Genomic DNA, 19,258 nt, shown 5'->3' with positions numbered 1-19,258 from the left:
TTTTAACTTCTCATTTCGGCTCGAAATCTATTTTTGGAATAGAAATTTATTTCGGAAATAGAAAAACGAAATTACGTTACCAAAATGATTTCCGTTTCAAACCTATTTCAGGGAATAGGAAAATTAAGATATAGAGTGTCACGCCCTGATCCTTGGGCACGCACACATCCTTCTATTTGGTCGATTTTATAATGTGATATGATTATATATCGTCAACCCTTTCATTTTTAATAGTACGTGTAGAAGCAGTTATAAATCCTCAGACAATAAAATGATGGGATAGAAAATCAATACCATATTTTTCATATTGAAATTCACAACCATACTTTTATACAGAGCATATCTCAAAGTATTTCACAAACTATTCACGACTTTATAATTTCACTCTAATCACATCAAAACAAGATTCATCTCAGTTTTCATCCAGGTCGTACTCAAGATCATCCTAATCCTCTTCTGACTCTTCTTCACTAAGCTTGTTTCCTTCAAGCTCTTCATCCTTTTCTGGCTCATCGTCATCTTCTGGTTCCTCCTCCTCAGGCTCATCTACGGGTCTGAAATGTTGTCCCACAACAGGGATGAGACTACGTCTCAGCAAGTTCTACCCCACTAAGACTCGATTAGGAAATCAATACACCACATGGTTGCCTAAGCACAGCACGAGTCAGAAGACTTACCTTGGCATAAGTTCCAACATGCAATTCAAGGTTATATACAATTGCTTCATATATCACATCGAACAGTTAATCAAATCACGACATCAAATCAATCATTGATCAATCGATCTAGTCGATTATATGTCAGTCGAATCTTTTCTAGGTCATTCACATCCCACTGTATAACCTCCAATAGTACACTTAGTCACAGAGCTCCATTAATGTTCTCGGGTGTCGTTTTCGCCAAGGTAATGTAAGTAACAGATAGTCTACGTGTGTTCTTTAAGGCGCCGTTTTCGCCAGTGATATTCCTTATCACCGAACAACACCCATCATAGGTAACAGACAGTCTACGTGCGTTCTTTAAGGCGCCGTTTTCGCCAGTGATATTCCTCATCATCGAATCACACCTGCCACAAGTCTTAGACAGTCTACGTGCGTTCTTTAAGGCGACGTTTTTGCGCGGTGATATCCTTAATCACCGAACCACGCCTGTCATAGGTCACACCTGACTGATCTTAGCCAAGAAAGTTCCCATTTCACTCTTGAAATTCTCTCTACTTTAGCCCATCAACGTATTATTGGCACTAAACAATTATGATCAGCCATCTACTAGTCAATCATTCAATTTCCATTCAATTCAAACAATTTAGGAATAAATCCTCAAATTGCACAATTAAGTCAATTCCACTTAACGTAGAGCTCAAATAAATAAACGGACTGCACCACGACAATCAGCATGAAATTTCAGTCGTCGGCTATCACAGCCTAATTTCCGAAAAATAAATAAATAAATAAATAAATTTCGAAAATTAATAATTAAATACTAAAAATCCAATTTAGGCCCGTAATGCCTAATTGAAGCCCAATAAGAGTCGGGAAAAATCCCGAGATGCATTCAATAAATAGTATATGTAGTTTTCTAGCTAAGTACACTAACCACTTAACTAATATGCAAATCAATTAACTAATAATCTCTAATCAATTCTAATTTAACAACTTAATCATACTTAATTAACACTAATCAACCATTAACTATAATTAGTCTACTAAGCAAGGAATACTGAGATTACTCACTTGCGCAAAGTGAAGACCGGGACACTGTGACGACGGCCGAATTCCAAAATTTCGGCAGCGACGACGAACTCTCGGGTCAGGCCTAAAATGGGCCCAACAAATCTCAGCCCAACTGGACCCAAGTTGGGTTGGGCCTGCTGAAGATGGGCTTCAAGATGGGCTGAACACTGGGCTTGGGCTGCTGCGAACTGGGCTTGTGGAGAGCTGGGCTTGAAGATGCTGAACTATGGGCTGCTTGCTGGGCTCATGGACTTGCTGGACTGATGGGCTCGGGCTTGACTGCTGCAAATCTTCGTGGGCTTCTAATGGCCCACTGCTGGGCCGAACTTCACTGCAGCGAATTGCGTCGAGGAAGAGAAGCAGCTTCGGACGTGGGTGGCAGCGGCAGCGAGAGTCAACACGGCTGGGGAAACGTTTCTTTGGTTGACCGAGCTTGGAGAAGCTCGGACGTGGCAGCGGTTGAAGAACTCGGTGGAGGCGTGGACTTCTTCGAGCGGTGCTGCTGGCAATTCGGCGGAGCAGGGGCAGCTAGATGGAGTTCGGTGGATGCTGGGCAGTCAGCGAAATCAACGCTGGTGGAGGGGCGCTGTTTTGTTGACCGGCCAAGGTGCAGACGCAGCCAAGTGGCAGCGTGGAGGGGGAATCGAAGTTGACGCTGGGGATGGGTTGCAAGAGAGAAAAATGAAAGCAGGCTGGTGGCTTCAAACTTTGCGATCTTCAGGCTGGACAACGCACGAAGGCATCTCTCCCTTTTGTCATCATTAAAAAGGATGAGATGAAGTCAAGATTGCTTGGGAACGTGGACAAGCTGTAAATCTTCCATAGATCGAACGATGCCTTCCAGCTTTTTAAAGTCTTCCTTTAGATGTGCAATCTCCTCACTCTTGGCATTGGCCTGATTTCAATGCAGAGGGCTTGCATTTTATCATTCAATGAACAGGAAGAAGCTTGACTTTCATTCTTTAAGCTTTGAACTTCGCATCCTAAGGCATAAATTTGACCTCGCATCTCCAAGAGAATATCCATGATTCCGCGAAAATCTGCTCCATTATCAATGAGTACTTGCTTCGGCTCGATCCGATGGAGTAAATGCGACGATGGTAGATCAGATAATCTTGCAGGTTTGGCGATGAAACTTCATGACCTTCCTCTGAAACCGAGATGCATAAATATCCTCGGGTCTGGTGAGCGACCGACTCCTTCACTTGCATCGGGATATGAAGACTTCACTCCTTTCTCCCGATCTCCCCGTTTCCATGCCTATAGGTGGAGAAGAGTGTTCTTCAAAGTTCTCCTTCTTCTCTTCTTTTCTTCTTCAGTGTCTTTCCTCCTCTCGTTTCTTTTTCAGCTTCTATTTCTTCTTCTTCCTTCTCCTCTGCTTCTTTCGCCATTTGCTCCGATTCTTTCGTGGAACAGACGACTTAAATTCTTCAAAGCCAATGCGTAGATGGTGATGTCTTCCTCATCATCTTCATCCTCAACGAGGAGAGCTCTTCTTCTCTTGGATGGAGCAACCATGGGCTCCTTCCCTTTTTCTTTTAGCCGCGAAGAGATTTGATGAGATTTTGCAGGAGTCTTCTCCTTGAGTTTCTCCAACTCCTTGCTTAGTTCCTTCGAGACGCATTTTGGTCACCATTTTCGGGTCCTACCACCATATGATCGCATATTAGAACACAAAAGATTTGTGGAAAGGAATATTCGTATGTCCGATAACTTCGAATAAGGCTTGGGTAAGGAGTTGACTCTGTCCTTCATCATTGCTCTATACATGTGAAACATCACAAAGGTGAGGGAGAGAAAACCTTTTTCCAAAGAGAATGGCATACATCGCCTTGGCCTCCGAACTTGAAACATCAGCCTTGAAGTTGATTTGGCCGGAGGCAATTAATCACAATCTTGTGAAGCAAGATGTTGAATGCACCCATCCTTAAGTAGGTGATCTTTTCATCTGCTCTCCCGTCCTTCACCGGCCCAAGTGTGGCCCGAGCAATGGAAACTTTGATTGGCTGATATCTTCCTCTTTCGACTTCTAATACATCTGCCAGCATATTCATATCCACAACATAGTCTTGGTCTTTGACGCTGAAAGAGAATCTATTCGCATCCAAAAAGCTTAGATTTGAATAGAAATATGCAGTTAAGACCAGCATAGGCCTCAGAGTCGAGCGGGGAACTTTCAAGTTGAAGATAATCGAACTTTTCCCTCAAGTTCATATTCACAAAGCATCCAAAAAATCAAAATCCACACTCCTAGGGTTTATCACCCCACGCTTCAGCAATTTCGAGCACGATCCTTTTGCTCCTTTGATCCGAACAAATCTCCCATTTTTCCTTGATTTTCAACCGCAACACCCATTTTCTGAAATTGACTCAGTATAATTTATCATCATCATTCCCATCTACAGATTCGGCCCCCAAATCACGAGGATCACTTGGGATATTTGCAAGGGTTTCCCCACCCCCTTTTCGAGCAATTCCCAAACTTTCCATTTTTCGAAAAGATATATTCGTTCCCATGTCCTTTGTCTTTAAGAAAATCATCAATGTAGTTCAAAGGAGTAATGAATTCCTTTTTAAGGCACGATATAATCTGGTAAATATAAGCGGGCTTTTGAACTCTTACAGGTCTCGCATCCTCGATGATTTCTTCCGTTGTTGATGATCAACGCCTTGAGGACTAGATGGAGGAGAATGACGCCTGAGAATGTTGTGGGCTCGCTTGCCGCTCTGGAGTCACTTCTTCTTCAAGAAGATCGTGCGTAGAGCCCTCACTCATTCGCCGTGGTCCCCGCTTGCAATTCTCGAAGACTTTCTTGAAGATGACATCTTTCTCGCTTTTGGAAGATTCATTGCTTGACTTTCCCAGAAAGATGACAACTTTTTGAGGATTAAACGAAGAAGACAAACGGGAATGGAGGATCGATGCTTTCTAGGGTTTTTGAGAGAAAAGTGAAGAGAAATCGACAAAGACACGATCGGTTAAAAAGGGGATAAAACGAACCGTCACAAAGGAAATAAAAATGCCTTTTCAAAATAACTGTCTTTTTCCGCAAAAATAGCCATTTAAAAAATAACTCCTTTTGAAATGAAACGATGCAATATTTACGTCAATTAAATATAGCAACAATTTAAACACAAAGCATCGACGATCGTACCTTTTCAAGATGAGATTCAAGAGAGAAAGACTTACAACCGACGGTCGGTACCAAGACTATCTTTCAGATAAAGTCTTGTAAGATCGAGCCAGAAAGTCTTTAGACTTTGATATCCTCATACCTCAAAATGTTGAGTCCGAACGTATAGACTCAAATTGATTTTTCTCCAAAGGCTTTGTGAATATATCCATGATTGATTCTTTGAGTCAACAAATTGAATTGAAACATCTCCATTTTGAACATGGTCTCTAATAAAGTGATGTCGAATCTCTATATGCTTTGCTCTTGAGTGGAGAATTGGATTTTTGGTGAGGTTGATAGCGCTGGTGTTGTCGCAATTAATCTCCGTGCATGAGTCTTCATTTCAAAGTCTCTTAGCTGTTGTTTTATCCATAGAATTTGCGAACAGCAAGCTTCCCTGTGGCTACATACTCGCTTCGTTGTTGAAAGGGACATAGTGCTTTGTTTCCTTGAAAACCAAGACATCCCCGTCCCTAACAACGGCAAGTTCTCGAAGTGCTCTTTCTATCAACTCTGCAATGCCAGATCTCGTCCTGGAATATCCAGAAGATTAAAGTCTCCCTTCTTAGGATACCAAAGACCGATGCTTGATGATGAAGCAACGTATTTAATGATGCGTTTGCAGCACCGAGATGGGATTCTTTAGATCCGATTGAAACCTAGCAGTCTGATGCAAACACTCAACAAAATGTCGTCTAGAAGCAGTAAGATAAAGGAGTGAACCAATGATGCTCCTGTACAGCTTTTGATCAACTTTCTTCCCTTCTTCATCTTTGTCTATCTTCAAAGAACTTGACATCGGTATGTCGGTCTTTTTGCACTTTTCCAGTCCAAATCTTTTGACAAGATCATTAACATATTTTTCTTGATTAATAAAAGTTTATTCCTTCAATTGTTTTACTTGAAGACCAAGAAAGAATGTTAACTCTCCCATCATACTCATTTCAAACTCATCCTGCATAGACTTAGAAAATTTATTGCAATGATTTTCATTAGAGGATCCGAAAATAATGTCATCCACATATATTTGAACAAGTAAGAAACTTTTGTTTCCTTTTTGATAAATAAAGTCGTATCTACTTTACCTTTGACAAACCATTTTGTATTAAAAACTTACTCAACTGTCGTACCAAGCTCGAGGTGCTTGCTTTAAACCATACAAAGCCTTTTCACCAAGATCGAGCCCGGCTTCTTTGGGTCTTTAAACCCGGTGGTTGTTCCACATAAACTTCCTCATGGATAAATCCATTTAGGAAGGCGCTTTGACGTCCATTTGGAATAACTGAAATTCTTATAACAAGCAAACGTAAGTAATAGTCGAATAGCTTCTAACCTTGCTACCGGAGCGTAAGTCTCATCATAGTCTATTCCTTCTTCTTGCGTATATCCCTTGGCTACGAGTCTTGCTTTGTTTCGTACGACTTTTCCTTTCTCATTCATCTTGTTTCAACACCCATTTAGCTCCAACAGCTTTTACCTTTTGGTTTGATGTCAATTCCCGCACATCATTAATGTTGAACCGTCCGAGCTCTTCTTGCATAACTTCAATCCAGCTTTCATCATATAAAGCTTCTTCTATGCTCTTTGGTTCAATTTCGTAAACGAGAGCCACAAAGACTAGACTCTCGCCTTTTGATATGGTGCGAATTCCTTCATTAATTTTGCCGATTATAAGATCTTTGGGATGACTGACTTATGCTTCCGGCTACTTGTTGATTTGTCGGTTGATGATTTCTCTTTGTTTGGATCTTCACGAACATCCCCGATGCTGGTTTTCCAGTCCGAGATGCTTCTTGAGTTGTAAGCTTTGGAAGGTTCGGAGGTGTTCGTACTCTTCTTGATGAGTCTCGACTTGATTCATCTTGCGTTGAGTCTTGAAATTTGACATTCATTGACTCCTCTGCACTCGGCTCTTCTTGTTATAGACTCGAAGGCTTTGCTTGATGTAGAATATCCAAGGAAGATACCTTCATCCGATCTTTCTTCAAACTTACCAACTCGATCTTTTGCATTTTTCAATATAAAACATTTGCAACCGAATACATGAAAGTATGAAACAATAGGCTTCTTATCTTTGAATAACTCATAAGGGGTTTTCTCAGAATAGGTCTTAAGAAGACTCTATTGATTATATAGCAAGTTGTGAAACTTTCAAATTTCAAAATCGTGAAGAAATCTTGCTTTCAATTAAAAGAGTTCTAGCCATTTCTTGAAGAGATTCTGTTTTTTCTTTCCACAACTCCATTTTGCCGAGGAGTATATGGAGAGGAGAACACATGATTAAATCAGATTCATCACAAAATTTTATAAAATCTTGATTTTCAAATTCACCTTCATGATCTGTTCTTATACTTGAGATGACACATCCTTTTTCATTTTGAACCTTTTAGCAAATTTTTCAAAATACGAGAAGGTTTGGACTTACTTGCAAGGAAATATACCCAAGTAAAACGGGAGTAATCGTCCACAATTACTAGGCAATATTTCTTACCTCCAATACTCTGTGTTCTGTTTGGTCCGAAGAGATCCATATGCAGCAACTGTAGTACATGATTAGTAGAGACATGATTTATTGGCTTAAATGAATTTCTTACTCAACTTTCCTAATACATGAGTGCATGGATCGGTCTTTTGATAAGGTAATTTGGGTAGTCCTCGAAAGCTGTTTTGATGAGATTTTGGCTAATTGCTTCATGTTGACATGACCAAGCTTTCCATGCCATGCTTTTGCTTCTGTCTTGAATTGAGATAAAACATTGCATTCATTTGGTTTCACATCCGTAAGATAGATGTTTCCATGTCTTCGACCCATGAAAGATCGAGTAGAGTCTTTACCGATTCGAGAACATATTCCTTCTTGAAAGAAGATCTTGAAACCAGTATCACACGCTGACTAATGCCGAGAAGATTGTAATTGAGTCCTTCCACTAAGGAAACATTACTTATTGTGAGATTTTCCAATTTTCACAGTTCCAAATCCCACAATACTTCCTTTTTCCTCCAAATGAAACTTTCACCATTTACTTGAGCAAACTTTTATAAAACAATTTGAGGTCTCCCGTCATGTGTGAGCATCCACCGTCAAGATACCACTTTACCTTTTTGATGGTGACCCGCATTTAAAATAGAGTCTCAAGCTTTCTTTGGTACCCCAAACTTTCTTGGGTCCTTTGGTGTTAGTAACATAAGCAAGATTAGCCCATATTTTCTTAATGTGTTTCCAAACCATAGGACACTCTTTTCAAAGTGATCCGGTGCATTTGCATTTTGAACATCCGAGAGCATTTCTACCTACGATTTTACAAAAACTTTCTTGAAGTGATTTTTGTAAGCCTCTCTCGAAAGTCTTTTCTTAATTCTTTCTTTACTTTAGGAAAATCAATCAAGGAATTGTTTACTGTCATACCTAGACCGGACTTATTGAAGTAGGTCTTTGAGCCGAAAGAATTTTCTCAAGTTTTTCGTAACCCTATTGAAAATTTCTTTGAAATATTTGATAAGTCTGTTTTTAAAAGAGCATTTTCTTTTAAAAGATTATCTTCATTTTCTTTAAGAGTGGAAATAAATAAGTCTAGACTTTTAACTCTTTCTACTAAAACATTTTCCTTTTGCTTTAGAGCTGAGTTTTCCTTTTCAGTTCGGAAATTCTTTTGAGAGAAGTCTTAAGACTAAAAACATTCATCAATGTATTTAGAAACTTTGACAGAATTTTAAATTACTTGCCTCAAATTCCTTTGTCGAGTACGATCCGAGTCCGAGGTCCGATTGTGCCATCGGACATAGATTGGCATATTCATTATCACTTTCTTCACACTCGTGTCACCCTGTGCTCGGCTTTGAGAGCTTTTCGAAATTTTCAGCTTTTCTCTTCTTCTTGTAAGAGGACAGCGGTTGTCCGATGTGTCCCTTTTCTTACATTCAAAGCGCATCTACGTCTTTGTTTGGTTCCTCATCATCACGTACTTGGTGCTGTCTTTGAAAGCTTTGTTTCTTTTGAGTTGAACCTTCTTCATTTTCTATTCGGTTTTCAATCTTCTTATCATGAGAGCAAGCTCCTCATCGTCCATATCTTCTTCTACATCATCGAGAATCATCATTTGATTTTAATGCAATGGATTTCTTACCTTTTGGATCTTCATCTTCATTGATCCGTTCCACTTCATAAGACTCGAAGAGTTCCAATTAGCTCGTCGACAAATAGTGGCATAATTCTTTGCGTCTCTTATCGTCTTTATGTGATTCCAATCCTCGGAGAGTCCACGCAAAGAACTTGTTTACCTTCATGGGATCAGAAGTTGGTTGACCTTGATTTTCAAGACCATTCACAATATCCGTAAAAACGACTAAACATGTCGAATATAGATTCTCCGGTTTCATTCGAAGGCTTCGTATTGACCGAGAAGAATGTTGATTCTTGTTTCCTTCACTGATCTGCTCCTTCATAGGTGATATGTAATCTGTCCCAAACTTCTTTTGCTGTAACACAAGAAGATATTCTATTATATTCGTTGGTGACAAAGCACAATATAAAGAATAAATTGCTTTTGCACGAGTGCTTGTCTTCTGGATTATCTCTTCCCGAGTCATTCCGCTAGTCTCATTAGTTTCTTTCCTCTTCGAGAGGGCGATGCTGGGTAGGAGTAATTCTTTTTCTACAACGTCCCATTCGAGAGGATCCTTTGATCGAAGGAAAGCTTTCATCTTGTTCTTCCGGATGTTGTAATCATTTCCATCAAAGTAGGGTGGTCCGGGTATTGCTTGCCCTTCCATCGCCCGGTGCTAGCATACTAGCCATGGATCTTTTACTACGAAGCAAAAACACTTCAAATAAAGTAAGTACATGTGCTCGATACCAATTGATATTGCTAGTATGAGTACCTAGAGGGGGTGAATAGGTATATAAAAGATTTTTCTTCAACAATTGCACAATACTAGACAAAGAGGAAGGAAACGTTAATCAAGTAAGACCGAGAGAAGAGAAAATTGAACATGCGTTTTATAGTGGTTCGGCTTATATGGCTTTTTTCACGTCCACTTTTCTTTTACCGACAGCCTATTGGCTGATTCCACTATGAACAAAAGAGAAGTTACAAAGCACGCTTTGCCTTGATTCCAAAGTGTAGATGTTCTACTACACCTCCTCAAGATTTCTCACAAATATAGACTCTCTTTTGTATACAAGTATTCGCTCAAAGTTTGTCTAAACAAAAGGAGCTTCGTACTTTGGAATTCTTCTATCGCGCACTCCTGAACAACTAAGACCGTCTTCCTTATATACTCCCTTTATGCCATCATATCCGTTGGCACTTACCAAAGGAATTCCTCCAATCTTGTTGGATAATCATTAGGAAGATTGTTCAAGCTATTAAAGGAACGTGTTGATAGCCCATCGTCGTTCGCCCATACAACTGTCGTGATCTCGGTTTCCATAAGCGTAACCTTCCATAATATTTAGGCAATCACCGGATCTTCAATTATCGAGTCAATCTTTCGATCAATCAAAGGACTCCGTTATGTCTTCTCCAGCTACGAGATCTTCTCCAGGTTGATAAAGTTAAATCTTTAACAAAACATCCAGTTTCCGGGATAACCTTTCTTCAATCTGGCCAGAGGCGTCAATGAGGATAGATTCTTGGTCTCGAGTCCGGCTGTCCGTCTTCGAGCTTTAAACAGCGAGAGTCCGCAAGCCTTCGCACTAGACTCGATAGAAACGTTTGTCAACTTCAAACACCGAAGATTTCCAATGTAAGGAACGAAGATGCCGGTGTCCCTCGGTGGACGCGTGAATGAGGGGGCAGTCGTTGGGTTTCTTCTAAGATCAAAATGGAAGAATGGGAGGATGGAGGTGAACGGAGTGAGGGTGAGGGAGAGAAGAGATAGAGATGAGGAGGATGGAGGGCCCTTGGTCCAATTTTTCCATAACAAATATCCCCAAAAATCCTTCTTGACCAAGTAAAATCCCTTGGCCTACATTGAGCCACACCAACACTTCTCACAACCCCTCAAATGGTGCATTTTGGCTAGGCATGAGGGGGATTACGAAATTGGCATCATCTCCTCTCAATTGGACACTTGAATTATCTCAAATCATCCTCATTTGGCTTCTATAATTTCAATTGGTCATCCATTGATTAACCCGGCATTTTTCCTCACCCATGAGTCCATTATGCTTCTCAATTTTACAACAAAAACCATCTTCGGCATTTTTTGCACAAAACGATCCGGGGTAACTGGGGCATTCCTCCAACGATGAGTTGGCGCATCTTGGCATCTAAGCCAGTTGAGGCATGGGCTTCCTTATTTAAGGGAAGCCTCTACGTGGTCCTTGGGTGCCCTCGAATTGAATGGGTTAGATCCAAATCACCGCTCTCATCGCCGAGAACCTACCGTTACCCCGTAGCCGTAGACCCCCTCGCTCCTCTCGAATTGTTTCTCCCCCGAGAGGCGGGATATGTGGCCCCCACTTGGGAACTCTCACCCCTGGGAGGTTCTCCCTCCCGTGGGGGGTTCCCGCACACTTGAATTATCTCAAATCATCCTCATTTGGCTTCTATAATTTCAATTGGTCATCCATTGATTAACCCGGCATTTTTCCTCACCCATGAGTCCATTATGTTTCTCAATTTTACAACCAAAAACCATCTTCGGCATTTTTTGCACAAAAACGATCCGACGATGACTTTTTCCCAAAAAAGTGTTGTTAGAAAAATATTCTAAGACGCGAGTTGTGGATTCTAGAATTTATTGTGACATGATAAAATCTTTAATTTTTGAAATTGGACTTGAATTGGCGGTTAATTTCTATTTGGCGCGTTTTTTAGCGTGACCTAGACTACTGTAAGTTTTCAGTAACTTTTTTAAGGCAAATGACCCGTGGTCGATTTTCTTCGAACGACTTTGAATCCACTCAATACATTGGCGACTCTTGATTATCGTGAAAATCTCGAGAATTGATACGGACACTGGGGTACCAAAACGACACTAAAATCAGATTAGTATCAATCGACGAGAATTTTCCAATGTAGTGGAGTCATCCACACCGGCCGCACATCTCAGCCAACACCCATTCTTATCTCAAATCGATTTTTAACCGTGCCGTAACGGCCTCTAAAGATAAGCACGGCCGAGAAACCGATTCTTGATTGAATTCTAAAGTCTATTTGCGTTAAAAGTCCCTAATAGCTTCTCCAGCTAATCTAGTTATCTCGAGAGTGATCGGTTCTGGAGAATGGCCTTATAGACAAAGTTAATGAAATGCCCGACACTTAAGAGAGCAGTGTTGAAGAATTCAGGATGTCACATGAGAAATAAAATTTTGTCATGTGCGTCCTTAGAGTTACTTTTGAACCCAGCTTTATGTATAATACTCGAAAGATTAGATTTCTACTTGATACTCTTGATCAATATAGTCATTTTCTAGGTTTTGCACTTAACTTAGGAAGAACTGGAGAGGGACTGTGTAGAACTTTGCTAGTTGTGTGGTTAACCTTCGTTATCTTTGAAGAGTACGCTAGCGAACAAAGAGTTATCATCCGGTTAGCTCTTCACATTTCTTTGCTATCTAATACGCCATCTCTTTAGAACATTAGAAACAAATAATGCCTAAAAGCTGAAATGAAAGGAAAAGGCAATATTTGTCACGGGCAATGACATGGCGGCTAATGTCTGTTACTGGGATCAATTTCTCCTCACGCATGTAGAAAGGCTCTAAGCATGTCGGTAGGCCTTGAACAATCCAAAGTGAGAGCTTCTAGATTCATTGATATCTTCGCCTTTCTCTTTCTTCGCAAATTAGCTGTTACCATTAGTAGGAAGAATTTTGTGTTACTTCTCTTTGGTGGTTTGAGGGGGTTCTGAGTTGAAAGGATAGTGATGAAGTTTTACACATACAGACAATCTGGCACCTGAATATGCTCTTAAATGTGAAAATATTTCCAATGCCAGCGATCTTATGCCTTTAATCGTTTGGTATATCGCAGCACTTCAAGTTTATCCATGGCAGATCACAAATAACGCCCCTTGGGCAAACACCAGCGTCAGCTGTTGACCTTAAAGAAGCATCTCACCGTTCCTTTGTACATGAGCGTCAGCCTTTCAAAGCATGGATGTTGTAGGTCTTAAGAAATGAGGTCAAGGCTTCAATTGTGGATTCGTGTTGATACCTTTAATTTGGGACCATTTCCGTTCTCGGCCTCACGTTCGTGCTTGTCAATATTGCCTTCTTTCGGGAATTTGGCTGTTTTTATAGTCTAGTGAAGTTTTGGCAGTTGGTTGTTTGTGTGATGAGCAGAACTTTCAGGGAAACGAATCTTAGCTCTTAACCTCGATGATTTAATTCGTCATGCCAGGTTTCTTTCTCTCGCCTCTTTTCTTTAGACCTACCGGTCCCACTGATGGTTAAGGCCGAGTCTCCAACCGCTTCTTAAGTCATCACAGGGAAAGCTCAACCAACCATACGGTATTTAAAGGCAATCTTAGAAATGAAGGCAAAGCAACACGTTCAAATTCGAGAATATCCAACTTCAATGATGCATCTGCATTTCAGCAGGCGAAAGTGACATAATTCACAGACCTGGTAGAACTTACGGAGTCAGTAGCTCTCTGGTCGAGTTGTTCATTGACACCTTGTTTAACACCTCATCCATGACGATAGATCTCAGGAATCAAAAGCAGAAAAGCATATCTAGCTATATATTATAAATTGAACTTCAAAATATAGTATAAATTCTCTGAGTACTGTGCGATGCACCCGACCCATCGCGGCATACAGCTGCATTGGTGCACTTATGCATGACAAATGAATAACATGCCCAAAAGATTTCTTTGAGGAAACTAGATAAAAGGAAAGAAGAAAGTTCTTCTCTATCGGTATTAGAAACCGACCCGTTCAGTCGTCAAGCTTGCACCTTTTCATGGTGACTCACCAGGGAGGTCGTAGAAGAATTTCTCAAACGGTTTCATGTGCTCTGTTTGCAGTGAGATAGCAACAGACAAGCTCCCATCACTGGTTGGGCTAGGCAATATGTATGATAATCCCTCATATGTAATCCCGCCTGGCCCCATGTAGATAGGGCGGCCCCAACCAAAGTCTGTGTCATGGATGGGCAACCTAACCCAACTAGTAATGCCCAGGTTTGGACACCTAAAAGTATGTGCCCCGCGAGCCAGTGCTGAGAGATCAGGCTGGAGCCAAGCAATCAAGGGCAGATCTTAGGTAATCGTCGTTCGTTCTCGCCAATGACTCATGGATCTTCTGTGCCGCATACGATACTGGTTTTGATATGAGATCGCCTGCAACAGCAATTGGTGTGATTGTAAAGATCCCATTGCCAAAATAACCCTGCGGAAGTGGTGGAGACAATCTCATCCGTCCATCTGTTGCAATGAACAATTTAGTGTCTTGATCATCAGAAAGTCCGCGTGCTCTGCACGCACATCTCCAGACATGACCTGCCAAGATTTCATAGGAAGTATACCGAGTGGTGTTTCCATTTTCTAATACTGCCTGTGTCTTTAGGGCGTCTAACTGTTCCCGAGTAACTTTTAAAAATAGAAACAGTAGAGCTATCTGGAGCTGAATTAGTAGTTTCAGGAGAAACTCGCAATGCAGGTGGAGACTGGTATTCGATATGAGGGAATTGAGGCCGTGGTGGGCTACGGGCACGCAGAAGGGTCCGGTCGATAAATGGAGGAGCTTGACGTCAAGTCCACGAGCCAGATCAGACCATGTGTTCAGAAAGTGTAGACCAGAAAAACCATCGGTCACATGGTGCTGCGTTCCAACACCAAGCGAAACTGCCCCACACTTGAAGTATGTAACCTATATAAAGGAAACAATCGAAATTAAAAACGCCAAAATCTGATTTGAACGCAACCACTTGATGAACTGGCAACTGCTTGCAAACATTAGCTTGCAAGCAGCTTACTTGATAAATCAATTTGCTCATAGTAGGGTCAAATTCTGGTCTGTTTTTGATGCATGAATTCCTAGAGTCAGGAAAGCTCGGCCAGGTCTCTCAACTTAGAAGCAAACTAAAGGCACCAATCTGAAACCCTTAATTGTTGCTGGCATGTACTATCTCTGGTCTGAGTCAAAGACAAAGGTCTTCAATGTTTTGAAGTTAAGATGTTTAATAAAACCATAGCTGAAAGAAGCCAAAAAGTTGGTACAAGATACCGACTTGATCCCTCGCTTGTACTTTTCAAATGGGAGAGATTTTATCTCTGAGCATTGAACACAACTGTCAAAAATCAAGGTTCTTTTCAAAAGTTCATAAAGTATGATGAGAAGCACATGGGCACAAGGACATCCAAGAGCTTATGGTTCTTGAAAACAAATTATATTTACGTTAAGTACTTCCGCGTTTGTTGCTAGACACGGACTGCCCTTCGTAAGAAATTAGTCATCACCAGATATAACTGATCAACTTTTGTTTTCACTTCAATTGCGGTTGTAGAATTCCAAATCGTCATTTCAGCTATCTCTATCTGATAATCCTACTGATCTTGAATCTTCATGAGTATCATCAAGAGTTCATAAGAATCCATCCTCACCACATTAAGTCAACCTTCATTAGCAAAAGAATGAACCAATTCTAGGAACAGAATCAAAAAGAGAAATCACACCTGTAGCACCAAAACAGGGTCTGAGGATATCCCACTAGAGTAATTCACAGCCGGAATAAGCTTTCGGAGCTCCAAAGTCGCGAAATCCCCTAAATCATCGACCACCGAGCTCGTCTCCGCCTCAACAAACAGCACGCCCTCGGCATTGCAATCGATCTCGATTCGGCCATTTTTGTCCTCTTCAACCGCCCAGCCAATGGGTAAACAGCACCAAGGCTCTGCTCAGCGCCTCTTTAGCACTCTGGAATCGAAGAAGTCATCTAACCCAGTCGGTCGGTAGAAGTACACGGATGGGGTGTGCATGCTCGGGACCACCAAGTCCACGTTCGCATTCCACAAGGTACATCTCGGCGTGTCCTCAGCCGGACGTACCATAGTCGACCCTTTGACATTGATTATCATTCTTGAAAACGTTGATGTCATCCGAGCGCCCTTATGCTAATTTGTGTCTCGAACCGGAGGATGCCAGACTACAACAACACATTAGAGAAACAAGAACGTTAAAAGAAATCAAGTCTTTATTGAGCTTTTCATACCTTAGTCTCCATTAGAAAGTTGGTAGAAACCAAGTGGTTGGCTTAGCTTTCTTTTATGACGTGTGTTTTTGAGGCGAGTGAGGCTTCATTTGGTTTAGTATTGGTTTAGTATTTAAAAGGGGCTTTGGGATTCTAAAAGGATTTGAACAAATGCAATTGTGTTTCAGTCATTTTTTTGAGGGCTTTGGGAAGATGCGATTACATCTTCAATGGACTCCAAAGCCTTTTAGGGGAATGGAAGGCTGATGGTGACTTGAGAAGTAGCATTTTTGAAATGCTACTTCCTTGGTCTAATAAAAGTATGTTAGTTGCGCATCTTGTCCTTATTTTTTAAGTGAATTCCATTTTTTGCCCTTTTATAAAACGAAAATCTAAATGTCTCTTCCATTTCTCTTCACTCATGTTCTCTTTACCTCACGTCTCTCTCGTTCCATGTGCTCGACCCCATGCTTGCTTGGGGTCGCGCGCCAACGACCACCGCCTTGATCACGATGAGGCAGGCGATGCTTGGGCCGTGTGATCTCGGGGCCCACGTGATCTCAGGCAGCACTGCCTTGCCGCGACCTAGGCGGCATCACCTACTTAGGCGATGTTGTTCGGCGATCAGACCTAATAGCCGGCAGCAGTTGTTTTGGCCATGATCGCTGAACTCAAAAGAAAAAGTTAAAACTTTTAAAAAAAAAATAGTAAAGTCTTTTATAAATGCAATTTTATTGATGGACATTTAAACCAAAGTTATTTATCAATTCATCAAATATTATTTGCATTTCGAAAACCTTTAAACATTTTTCTAAGGATATTTTTCCAAGCTGAACCAAATGGGTGTTTATTCATCGTGAGTTTTTTCTTTTTTCTAAAATCGTGAGTTGACTAAGACGTTACAAGACCCTCACTAATCAAAATTCACATTTTTTCTAAGAAAAGAAATAGCTGGAACAGGAAGACTGCGTTGGGAGTTCATTGAACAGGTCAACTCGAGTCGAAAAATGCGAAACGAAACGGAAATTCTTGCAATAGTTTCACTCACAAATTGCTGCCATGCTCAACAAAACTCTCCTTAAAAAAAATAAAAAATAAAAAAAAAAAACAAAAAAATAAACAAACAAACACAAGTTGAAGGCATCGACCACCAGTGATATCTCGACGTGATCTGCCTACGAAACGGCGGCAAGGCAACCGACAACGGGTCCGAAAATGAAATGCGAAGAAAGGAAGATAAAGGGAGAAACGCAAGAGCTGTCCGCTTACACAAAGTGTTTGCTGCGAACATACCAAGAATCACCTGCGAGCTTCAATGGAGGCGAACGCTGTCGAAAGTGCTAGAGCAGAAGAAACTCAAGAGGATGATGGGGAGAGAGAGAGAGAGAGAGATAGAGTTTTTTCAATTGACGAAGAAAAGGCGAGGTTTACATACAACTGAGGCAAAGTGATTTATGTTTGAATCTCAGAGGCATTCTTATCATTCGGTAGATCCAAGTCCATGGCCTATTTCGCGTTAAGATCCGTCGTCTTCACCACCAACGCCCAACACCCGTCCTTGCTCTGGGATTGTTGCCCAATGCATGGACGCACGTGTCGGTTCGTTCACATGGCTGTCGTTGTTGGTCCCAAAACGTGGGTCTCCGAAGCGATAAATGGCGATTCTCGATTTAGTTCTCGAATCGGATTTCTGTAGACATAACAAACACGTCGAGGATTACCTGATAAAATTGCTTGGAAAAAGAGTAAATGATTTTTTTTTCATATTTATTTTACATTTGTTGTCCATCCTTCCGTATCGTCATGATGAGCCGCGATTTGCTTATATTGAAATGGGCGACATGATGAGTTGCAGTTTGCTCATATCGAAATGGCTATGCACTCGGACATCTTAGGATATGAGGATTTATTAACTATAAGTGAGTTTACAAAGGTGAATTGGCACATCCATGAGTGTTTTTGATCACTTTAAAAATCATATCTAAGTACGTGGTTTTGTGGCTGGAGCTTTTGATTGGGCTTTCATAGGGCGAGAGGCAGAGGGCTAAATTGGGACGGGCCCATGGGCCGTTATTGGGCCTTTGGGGGTGGGGTGCGCTTTTTGGGAGAGTGCGGCATGCCTTTGCTCTTTGCCCTTTGCTCTTTTGCCACGTCTCGTGTCATGGCTTTGTCAAAGAAATCGAACTTCTAATGTTCCTAATCCTAGCCCAAAGATATAGCACGGGTTGAAGGGTTAAAATCTTGAGCTCGGACAGGGATTAGTCATGACTGAGCATCTCTTTAATTTAATTTATGTCATTATCTAACCACTTAAATTTCGGATTTTTGTATAAAGTTGTGTAATAATCATTAGTTTTTGCCCTCAACAGTTTGATTGAAAAGTCAACAAGCATTTGATAAAGGTGAACATTTCCTTACTTTGAATAACATTCGAGGTGTCTCTACTGACCACTCTATAAGTAGAGAATCTTAGTCAACATATGTGGATGTAGTGATTTATGTACATTCACATAGATTAGAAAAGACTAAATATTTTGATATTTTTTTATTTCACACAGATGAATGTAGACAATTGAGCAATTAGGTCATATTCAAACATTTAACCAAAGATTTTATCATATTATTTTTTCTAAAAATGACTAAAGTAATTCAGGCATTGTTGATTTTTTACAAATATCTCTACATAGATAGAAATAGGGTGTTGGATGTCTTCATTTATGAAGACCCTTTCTATCACTCTCTCTCTCTCTTTTCTTTTATGGAAACTTGCTGGAATTCTTGTGGGACAAGGTTGTAGAAGCATTCAATTGCAATTGTCTTTAGACCTAAGGCCTTTTGGATGGCTGCATATATATTTGAGGCCACAAAATTTTTGGATGAGAATACCCTATTGGGCTTATGGCTTATTTTGGCCCTCCCACAAGAAGAGCCTTCTTCTTTCAAGTGGGGCGATATTATAATTGGATCTGTATCTCACCCATGACTGTCAATGTTATTGCGTTGCACAAATTGAAAAAGTCCATATTTCTCTAATGGCTCTATCTCTTATTCATTTGTAACATGTTTTTTATCACGAGATATATGGGGCGTTTTGTAACCATTTTATTCTCGGGAATAATTTATGCTAAAAAAAATCTTAGAAATGGTTATTATTATTTTTATTATGTTCTCTAGATGAGTTTATGAGCATTTGAGTATTTAGTAATTA

The 19,258-nt window shown here is 40.7% G+C and overlaps 1 long non-coding RNA gene and 1 pseudogene across 1 annotated transcript; both read right to left on the bottom strand.

Moving 5' to 3' along the window:
- Nucleotides 1–277: 277 nt before the first annotated feature.
- LOC120286238 lies at nt 278–2,467 on the bottom strand. The gene is made up of 2 exons (XR_005552294.1): nt 1,734–2,467; nt 278–554 (listed from the first exon to the last, which is right to left on the bottom strand). It is a non-coding gene; the product is annotated as an uncharacterized LOC120286238 (long non-coding RNA).
- An 11,352-nt stretch (nt 2,468–13,819) lies between these two features.
- LOC120294232 lies at nt 13,820–15,999 on the bottom strand (annotated as a pseudogene).
- Between the last annotated feature and the right edge of the window lie 3,259 nt (nt 16,000–19,258).

Source organism: Eucalyptus grandis, chromosome 6 (genome assembly GCF_016545825.1).
Source record: "Eucalyptus grandis isolate ANBG69807.140 chromosome 6, ASM1654582v1, whole genome shotgun sequence".
NCBI classification, from domain to species: domain Eukaryota; kingdom Viridiplantae; phylum Streptophyta; class Magnoliopsida; order Myrtales; family Myrtaceae; genus Eucalyptus; species Eucalyptus grandis.
The sequence above is the reverse complement of the archived record's forward strand: the minus strand, read 5'-3'. Positions and strand labels throughout refer to the sequence as shown.